Source organism: Myotis davidii, unplaced genomic scaffold (genome assembly GCF_000327345.1).
Source record: "Myotis davidii unplaced genomic scaffold, ASM32734v1 scaffold125, whole genome shotgun sequence".
NCBI lineage: Eukaryota > Metazoa > Chordata > Mammalia > Chiroptera > Vespertilionidae > Myotis > Myotis davidii.
In genome coordinates this window covers 6,092,854-6,103,742 of record NW_006299390.1, presented here as the reverse complement: position 1 = coordinate 6,103,742, position 10,889 = coordinate 6,092,854, and the positions used below count along the sequence as shown (strand labels likewise).

At 38.5% G+C, this 10,889-nt stretch overlaps 1 long non-coding RNA gene across 6 annotated transcripts in view; it reads right to left on the bottom strand.

Moving 5' to 3' along the window:
• Positions 1-10,889, bottom strand: part of LOC102764984 — an 18,399-nt gene that overhangs the window by 6,592 nt on the left and 918 nt on the right. The window contains exons 1-4 of one of the 6 annotated variants that reach the window (XR_001515754.1): positions 10,339-10,883; positions 7,484-7,651; positions 7,181-7,261; positions 6,067-6,178 (exon numbers count right to left, since the gene is read on the bottom strand). This is a non-coding gene — a long non-coding RNA (uncharacterized LOC102764984). The other 5 variants (XR_001515755.1, XR_001515756.1, XR_001515757.1 and 2 more) reach the window with 5 other exon arrangements.

Here is a 10,889-nt window from a genome sequence, read left to right as displayed (position 1 = left end):
CTAAATTTTAATCAGTTTCTAATTTGTTAAAGGCCTTACAGATCTAGACATGTCAGGACCTAGATACCTCCCTTCCTTCTACTGAAAAGTCCTTCCTTCAGATTTTTACACAATTGAATATTGTTCCTCATTTAAGTCCTGACTTAAAAATCACCTTGTGGGGCAAAAACATACAATGAGATAAATGATGTTGGGAAAATTGGAAAGATACATTCAAATAAGTGAAACTAGACCACCTTCTTACATCACATACAATGAAGTCCTAGAAGAAAATATAAGCAGTAAAATCTCTGACATTTCTCTCAGTAATATTTCTTTCTGATATATTTCCTCAGGCAAGGGAAACAAAAGAAAAATAAACAAATGGGACTACATCAAACTAAGAAGTTTTTGTAGAGCAAAGGAAATCACCAATAAAATGAAAAGACAACCTACTAAATGGGAGAAGATATTTGTCAATGATAGACCTAATAAGCGGTTAATTTCCAAAATTTCTAAGAACTCATTTTACTCAATGCCAAAAAAAACAACAATGCAATGAAAAAATGGGCAGAGTACCTGAATAGACACTTCTTCAAAGAAAAGAAACACAGGCCAACAGATATATGAAAACATGCTCCACAGTCACTAATCATCAAAGATATACAAATTAAAACCACAATGAGATATCACCTCACACCTGTCATGATGGCTATCCTATATAATAAAAGAGTAATATGCAAATTAACCACCACTCTGCAACAAAAAATGGCAGCACCCATAGTGGCTGGGGTGGGACGGCAGCGTCGCCCAAGCAACACGAGCCCAGCAGTCAAGTGCAGCCGCAGGCAGCGACTGGGAGCAGGCAAGCATGGCCTGCAGGCAGCACCCAGCAGGGCCTGCTTGCCCATCACCATGGTGTGGAGCAGGTAGGCCCCACAGAGAGCAGAGAACCATGGGGAGTGGGCCTAAGCTGTCAGTAGGACATCCCCTGAAGGCTCCCGAATTGGAGAGGTTGCAGGTCAGGCTGAGGGACCCCCCCCCCCGGAAAGAATTTCATGCACCGGGCCTCTAGTCATCAATAAATACACAAATAAAACAAGTACTAGCTAAGATGTGGAGAAAAGGAACCCCTGGTGCACTGTTGGTGGAATGCAGATTGGTGCAGCAACTATGGAAAACAGTATGGAGGATCCTCAAAAAATAAGAAAATGAAACTGCCTTATGACCCTGTGATTCCACTTCTGGGTATATTAAACAGTAATTCGAAAGGGTATATGACCCCCATGTTCATTGCAGTGTTATTTACAATAGCCAAACTATGAAAGCAACCAAAGTGTCCACGAATAGATGAGTGGATAAAAAAAGTTGTGGTACACATATTAAAGGGAAAATACTCTGCCATAAAAAGGATGAAATCTTACCATTTGCAGCAAAATGGATGGAATTAGAGGGTATTATGCTAAGTGAAATAAGCCAGTTAAAGAGAAAGACAAATACCATATGATTTCACTTATATGTGAAGTCTAAAGAACAAAATAAACTGAATTGAGGCAGACTCATAAGCACAGAGAACAAACTGATGGTTGCTGAAGGAGAAGGGGGTTTGGAGGTCTGGGTAAAGGGATTGGGAAGTACAGATAGGTAATTGCAAGACAGCCATGAGGAAGTAAGGTATAGCATAGGAAATATTGTCAATAATATTGTAATGGCTATTTGTGGTGCCAGGTGGGCTCTGAAAATATCAGGGGAATACTTTGTAAAGATTTGATTATCTGGCTATTATGCTTTACACCTAAAACTAATAGAAAATAATGAAGAATGTATACTGTAATTGAAAAATAAATTTTAAAGTTATTTAAAAATATTGCTTCTTAGGAGAGGCCTATCCATACCACCCAAGTAAAGTAGTACCCGCCCTACCACCACACCCACTTGTTAGCATTCTATTTCCTTTTTTATAAACCAATAGATATTTAGAAACACAGAAAAAATACCAATTGTACAATTTTATGTATCATACCCATATTCCCTTGATGTTTAATCTCTTTATTCTTATAAGTTAGACTGAGAAAATCATGGAAATTGCTAAGTAATGTTTGGTGCAGTACATACTCTAGAGCAGCGGTTCTCAACCTGTGGATTGCGACCCCTTTGGGGGCCAAATGACCCTTTCACAGGGGTCGCCTAAGACCCTCGGAAAACACATATATAATTACATATTGTTTTTGTGATTAATCACTATGCTTTAATTATGTTCAATTTGTAACTGAAAATACATCCTGCGTATCAGATATTTATATTACGATTCATAACAATAGCAAAATTACAGTTATGAAGTAGGAACGAAAATAACTTTATGGTTGGGGGTCACCACAACATGAGGAACTGTATTAAAGGGTCGCGGCATTAGGAAGGTTGAGAACCACTGCTCTAGAAATTTGTTAGTTGGCAATCTTCCCTTTATCCTGTAATGAATGTATTTTGTTCACTAGAAGCCATATGAGTGTTACTAAAGCAGAAAATACCCTTTCAGAGACATTTGCATTCTATTATCTCAAAAGGATAAGTCTCTAAGGAAAAATTATCAGGCAATATGACAAGACATAGTGAAGCATCTGGAAAGAGCAGAAAAGATGTTTTTGGCCCTTTAAATCATACCTCATGTGTAAACCTACCAACCCTTGAGGAGAGAGACCTGTATTTGTCTCCAGAGAAAAGGGCTATGAAGTAAATCTCCATTAGTACTGGGAAAACTTAACATTCTTTTATTTAGCTTCCTGCTAAAATGGGAGCTTCAGAGAATGTTTATAGATAAACATAAAATGACATCCTTTAAAATATTTTCTAGGCTTAAAGAGGCAAATGCAGTGTTTGTTCTTCTTGAGGTCTGTATGGTGTTTGAATGAGTCCCCAAACTCCTGCAGTTACATGATCAGACTGAGTATATAGGAGCCTTTACCTTTCAACACCTATTGTTATTTAAGAAAATATTTCCTTATTTCTAGTTCTCCTATCAAGACACTGGTGACAATATAAATAATATTTTAAATACAGCCTAAAGTAAAAAAACCATAATAGCATTATGTCCTCAAAATTTTGAAATTTTAGTAAAATGGCAGTTATTATACTATAAAATACTTCGACATATGCAAATTATTTAAGACTCACAATCGGATGAAATTAATCTAAATCTAGACCATATATAACTAGTAACTGACCAATATCACAACCAATACTAAGTGTAAGTAAAATGTTCATAATTGTCATTAAATAACATGGGTTAAAATGTATCGTACATTTATATAAAATTTTCAATTGATTATATTTATTAATATTATATTTCTATTTATACAAAGTGTATTGTACATTAAGTATACTGATTAAATTTGAATTATAACTTTACAATATTAAGTTGTGGTAGTGGTCTTCAAATATCTGATAGTTTTAGGGTCAGTAAATTATTAAAGAAAAGGCTTAGAAGAAGTTTAGAAGAAGGATCATAATACAAAATTATTATGAGGCAACAATCTGAGCAGTTGATCGGAAGGACATATATTAAATACTGAGTGCTCATGAGAGGGAAGTAATAAACCTATTTTGTGTGTCCCGGTCAAGCCAGATGTAGAGAATGTGTTAAAAGAGCATTTGCAAACTGAAGTGACACTTTAAGATATTAAACAAAATGATAGAAGCCTGGTCTTTGAGTATGCATTGCAGACATAGGAAAACACTGATGGCATTAATGACCAATGATTAAGCTAACATGGATCCACAACAAACAAGTTATGCTTTATAAGTAAAAATGTGCATTTTTAAATTTGACTTATTTATGAAGCTAGATTAGTTTCATGTTATAACTTCTTTTTCTTGATGTCCTAATTTTTGTTTTATATAGTTTCTGGAGTTCATTTTTCTCCTCTTTGGAAAATCATGATAGTTTTGCTTTTCACCCATATTCTACTGAATCTCTTAACGTCCACTTTATTTCAGAGATTACAGACAAAGGCTTGCATGACTTCCTGACTCTTTTATTGCTCTAGGACCTGACAGAAGTTGAAAAATTAAAATCTTCTGAAGCAATTAAATGATTTCAAGTTATCCCATGTCTCATCTTAAACTACAATTTTCTTTTAAAGAAATGTGTCCTCCCCTTTTCGTGCTTAAAATTATTCCTCTTGATAGATAAAATGTTATACAATTGTCTTAATACGTTAATACCTTCCCAGATGGCAAATTCTTGCTGTTCTTGATCTTTTAAGATACACTTTTAAATTCTGGATTTACTTTACTGGTATTAGTTGATTCTGTGCTTAATAGATCTAGTTAACCCTTTCATATGCATTGTAGTTATGTGTCTTCATTTTTTCCTGCTATTGTATTTTCTGTCATTCATTCCACTTCTGTGAGGAATACAAACTAGAAGCTATGCTCTCATGACACAGCCTAGCAGTGATGCTGTGATACGACTAGAATGTTATAATACAAGGCAGAAAAAAAAATGTGATGAAAAGGATCAGGTAGCATTTCATTGGAGTTCATCAGATAAGATTACTATCAGCTGATTATGTATAGATAAATAAAAATCTTTACATAAAAGGTTTATTTAAGCTGGACTTTCAAAGAATCTCTTTAGTGGATCTATAAGTTACATGAAATTATATGTAATATTTGGAAGATACATGTACATATGCATTTGTGGTAGAGAGAGAAGGGTAGGAGAAGGTCACTAGTATTCACTGTATTTTGAAAGACATCTATAACACTCAAAGCGTTAAAAACGTATCACGCCACACGGAATAGTATTTGAAAAAGTTTTCAAAATCACTAAAATAAGTATGATCAACCTTACATTCTCATTTCCACCAAATGTTCATTAGCATTTTCTGCTTCTCAATCATCTGGATGAGAAACATGATGAACTTTTCTTTGAATTTTTCTGAAATATGCTTTCCAAAGATTAGAAAATACATTTGACTATTCCTCACTATTTTAAAACAGAATATGTTCACTTTCTTTCCATAACTTCCTTTACACCTACAAGATTTTTCACCACTGACAAAAAATAAGCCCATGATAATACTGTCCCTTTGTTGATTCTTTTGCATCCTTGTAATAAAAACTGTTGTCATTTTAAATCAATAACAAAAGGATAGAAATAATAGGCAGGATTAGAATATGGGCAGTAGACATCATATTAAAAATACATGTAGAATACTTTGAATTTATTATAGCATTTATAATGAAAATTGATGGGAAACTGAAGACAAACTAAGAGGAGCTATAGGGAAAAAAGATAATTTAAGCTCCCCATATGGAAAACAGAAGGAATAGATAATAGGGAAAAATACAAGTAGTTAAAAAAGTAAGAAATAGTGTTTTGGAGATGGAATTTTCTATAAGGATAAAGGCATGAAAAAATGGTAAGATGGTTTTAAAAGATTTAGAATCATAAAGTAAAAAGTGGCACCAATTGAACACAAATAAAAAGGGAGAGATAAATATAGCTACTTGATGGCATGAACTCAAAGTACCAGAATTTTTGAAATGTTTAAAAAAATCTAGTAAGGAAGTGTATAAAAGGTATGAGAATATTGTTTTGAGATCAGTAGAATATGAAGTGATGATAAAAGATTGACAAGCACCAAATAAGTAACAGGCAAAAACATAAAACTGAAACATAAATTCAGATATTGACATTCAGGAAGTATGACTATGTAACACTGCATAAGAAGCATATGTTTCCAGATCCAAACAATATTATTTTGTTCTACTTTGTGCATTTGCCGAATAAGGTAACAAAAGCATAAAGAGGTCTTATTCATTTTCATTTACATAAAATATTGCAATGATTTTAAAGTTAAAGAACCAAAAAATATTTTCCTGTTTTATTGAGCTGGTCAAATTCCTCCACATCTTGTGAACTCTGTAGTTTAGATGGAGCAATGATTTAAATGATTTTTCAGTTTTCCCCACTTTGTATATATATTGCATGTCCATGAATTTCACAGAAAGAGGTACGTTCAGAAATTTCTAGCAACAGAAATGATCTAATAATCATATAGATTTTAAGTAGTCAAATTTTACCTTTCCTCAGATTGTTTGCACAGGGCTAGGTGACTGACTGCTGCTGTTTGAGTAAGTTCCTGAGTTGCACAGACGTTGGACAAGATATTATCTCTCAATACTACGACCAATACTGAAAAATAGTGAAATAGTTCTATGAAATGCAGAAGCACAACCAATGAGCATTAATTCTAGACTAAAATGAAACAGTTCTGATTCTTCCAGGCTAATTTAATTGACATAAACCCAAGATTTACAATCACTACAATATTTAAGATTTTGAGGTACAGAGAATTAGCACTATAATGTAATTTGATAAAATACCAAATAAAACGCACAATTCTGTGCATGTGTTTGGTGGAGTCTAATCCCCTAAACCTGCTACCGAGGAGCATCAAGAGGCAAAGGGAAATTAATGTTACAGATGGAACTAAAATGGATAGTCATTGGATTTTAAAATAAGGAGACTATTTGGGTGGGCCTGATATAGAGTCCTGAAAATTGGAGGAGGGAGGCAGGGGAGTCAGAATCAGTGATAAAATATGAGCAGGATTGACCTGCTGTTGCTGGCTTTGAAGACAGAGTAAGGGGGCCACAAACCATAGAGTTCAGGTGGCCTCTGAGGGCAGGAAAGTGCAAGAAACAGAACTTTCTCCTAAGGATCCAGAAGGAACATAGTCTCTCCTATGTCTTAATTTTAGCCCAACAAGACTTATTTTGCACTTATGACCTCCACAACTGTAGATAATAAATTTATTTTAAAACACCAAATCTATGGTAGTTTGCCATAGAAGCAATAGGAAAAATATAAATATCCAATTCAACCTTAGCATGAAGAAAGCCCTTGCCTGAAAATCACATTGGGCATTTACACTCTCTGCTAAAATGTGGGACATTCTTCATACTTCTGGTCAGGTAGGTCTCTGATGGGGGTGCACCATGCTTTGGTCTTACTGCCTATGGCCCTTATTATTTCTCCTCAAATACAGAGATCTTATAGGGACGCAATAATCTGTCCATTGATCAATTGCAGCAGTTTGTGTCCACTTCTATTTAGATAGTTAATTAAAACTCAGTATTAGGTTCTTTAAAAGTAACACTGCATTGGGAATAGGAACTTTAGAGTCACACAGACCTGGATCAGATCAAAACTCCTGCCTTTCATTGGGAGAGTAACTTTGGGCAGTTTAAAACACCTGAACCTCTGTTTCTTGGTCTGTAAAAAAGGAATAGTAATGTTGTAGGTCAGGATCCCTAGAATCAGACCCTAAGATGAGGACTATGTACACATGATTTATTAAGGAAATGCCTCCAGGAAAAAATACCTAAGTTACCAGAGTAAGCAAGACATGGAGGGAAGCGATTTCGGGCAAAACCCTCGCATCAGCATGACCCTGCAGGGGAGCTTTGGGGTATAAATGACATCTCGTTTTCTTACTATTCGAGGCAATGGGCTGGGCTTTTATGCTCTGTAGGGCAGTCCTTGGGAAAGGTGCGCTGGGAGGGAAGTTAACTCCCAGATGGTTCTCTCTGGCTGTCTGTGCCTGAAGGCAAAGTGAATGCAGGAGCTTTTGGGCAATCTTCCAAAGAGAGTGGCAGGGGATGGCTGTGAGAAATAAAAGAACACAGAAGCTGGGGGAAGGGCACCCAGACCCAATAGGAGGGATCCACGGGGATGGGGTAGAATCTCCCACAAGCATTTACCTCAGAGAACCCTTCTAAAGACTGAATGCACACATGCTTTTCTTTCTTGAGCATTTAAGACTCCTAAACTATTTTTCGTTTGGAATAGCATGCAATACCTAGTGCCATGCTTTACACATGGAGTGCTCAGCAATGAAATAATTCTTTCTTGACACAGACATTATACCCAGAAAGGGTACAGGAGACAAAATAAAAATAAAGCAAATATGAAGGATACCAGACTAGAAAGTAACCAAATTAGTCTGAATCTAGCATTTCAAAATGTTTGTAATTGTAGTTGTATTTTTCATAGAGCTGGAAACTTGAGCTACTTGAGACTAGAAATTATTTTTATCTTTGAAAAGCTAGGCAAAGTCAACTAACCAACCAGCCAACCAATAATATATTTACTTGATGAGAATAAATCATAGACAAAATGCTTTTACCCCCAGGAAACAAACTAAGTACCCAGAATGCATGCAATTTTTTTCTTAAAGAAAATCTTCTTCTTTGCTACCCTGCTCCTATACTGATAATTAACACCTTTACTTGTGATAGCACTTTTCAGGTTTAAAGTGCACTCACATTTAAATGTAATTAAAGTGCATTCAAATTTTACATGGTGCTCACAAAACCTTGTCATACATTTTTTTTTACAAATGAGGGGACAAGCTCTGGGAGTTTAAGTGACTTAGTCAAGTTTGCACAGCTAAAGACAGGATGTCAACTTCTGAATCCAGGGACAAAATTCTACTCAGTGTTCTACATGATCTACATGGTCTCTTTAGCCTTGTATCAGTCAAGGGCCAGTCAGGAGACAGAAATGAGGAGAAATCTATAATAAAAAAAGAGCCATATGCTAATTAGATTGGAGGTCCTTCTGGACAATCTTCCGGAGGAGACCGGGGCTACCAGGGAAGCCAGAGTCCCGGGTGCCTCCAGGGGTGTGGGATAATTCAAAAGAATTCCCCAATCCCCACCCATGTCCTCATTGGGAATAATGTGCCTGTGGGCCACTTGATGGCCAAAAAATTGGTTGAGGTGTCACAGACTGGGCTGGTGAGGAAACCACCAGCTGGGGTGCCAGTGAAATGTGCTAGGAAACTACCCCTAAAACTCCAGCAAGGCTTACTGGGAAGCCACACACTAGAGAACTCACCAAACTTACTGGAGGGAATAAAACACTGGTTTCTTGCCCATCACTGGCCAGAAAGCCACCCACCACTACACCATAGAAGCAAGAAGAAAAGCACTGGAACCAAGAAGTCCCCTTTTTATATAGGGTCCTTCTGGCACCTTCTACTGACAAGTCCTAACACCATATCAAATAACATCAAAGAAATGTTCATAGGTTCTAACTCTAAAATCACAACTTAGGGCAAAGAAGAATTAGGAGCTGAGAAACACTCAATTAGCTGACACACCCCTCGATGACTTTCCTGGATTCTAGAGGGTAAAACGCTACTATTCCAAACTCCTGTTCCATTTGTTTTGTTTTTTTCTAATTACCGCCTACAGTAAAACGCAGACCGAACCTTTGGGGACACTGGTATGACACACTGTAAGTGCAAGGGGAGAGGGACAATGCAGTGATTGAGACCAGGTCTGGAGCCAAAATACTTGAGTGCAAATATGAGTTTCCCCACTGGCTAAATTTTCAGGCTTGCAAAAGTTAATTTCCTTATCTATAAAAGGGGATGGTAAGAGTACCTTCTTTATTAAGATGTCAGGAGAAATAAATTAATATATATAAAGCCTATAGGGTAACATCTAGCATGCAGTTAGAACTTGATAAATACTAGTATTGCCCATTCATGTTAGTCTATAATTTGTGTTTAAAAATAACTATTTAGTTCTTATTATCAATTTCCACTTGGGATTGTGTCTTATAACTCGAAAAGCCGACTTCTTTGGGCATTGCCTGTAGCTCTGGTTTCAGATCCTGGCACCGCCCCTGGCTCACTGAATAATCCTCATCAGTGGCAGCCAACTCACTGGGGATCTGGTTTCTCAAGTGAAAAGAGACACATGGTTAAACAAATCATCTCCCTTTCATATCTCTTCCAGTTCTGACTAAATCTGATTCACCTTTTTCCCCAAATAATGAGTTACACTTGAGAGGGGAAAAAGGAAGGAAATTAACATTTTAAGTGCTACCCACCTGTGTCGGGCAAGCACTTTGCATGCATTAACCTGATTTCATTCTCATCCCGGGATTAGTCCTTCCAACCCTAGTTAACAAATTCGGAACCATGCTCAGAAAGGTCAAGCAACACACTGCAGATCACACTCTTGGTAAGTAGCAGGGCCCGAAACCAAACCCGGCCTTTCTGTTTGGGTTGACAAAACCTTTCTAACTAACCGGCTTGCCTCCCACACCATCTTCATCTCAGACATCAAGATTCGGAACTGCTGGGTGCTTTCCACGCGTTAAGGAGATGAGTAGGTGTGCGATTCCTTTTCTGTCTTAGAGTTATCATTTGAAAGGAAAGCAAGTGCAAATCATTTACCAGTCACAAAAATTCTGACCACCACCCCTAACAGCTCACAGGAAATTCGCGGCTGAGTGGAAATCGGCAGCCCTCCAGCATCCGTGCGCCCCTGCCTCACCTCTCCTCCGGGCCGAGGACCTGCTGGAGGTTAAGGAGCCTGGTGGCGGCCCGCGACCTGAGATCCGGCCCCGACGGGCCGCAGTGTCCACCCTCGGAGCCTTCTTCTCCTTCTCTGCAGCAGGAGGTGGTCGGGTCAGGCCCTCTTAAGGTTTCTTCCCAAGTTACAGGTCCGAGTCGGAGGGCTTTCCAGGGCGTGGGTTAAACTGTCCATTTCTCCCAGGAGGCTGCTCCCCGCACCCCTCTCCCCAGCGCCCCAGCCCGCGGCCCCTTTCCGCTCCTCCGACAAGGACCCCTGAAGCCCCTTCCCCTCGCTCCCGGGAATCGCCTTTCACCAGCCATTCCGCCCTGCGCTCAGGCCCCGTCCCGGGGAAAGGGGTGCAGCTTTGCCGTCCCCCCTCTGGCGCCCAGCCTGCAGCTCTCGAACTTTCTGCCCCTCGAGGGGGAATTCTGAGAACTCTGCCTCGAGTCCGGCTGGAAACCGGAACAGTCGACACCTCTGCACTGCGAGCCCCTCCGCTGGCCTCCCCGGCTCCCCGCGCCCGGGCCCCG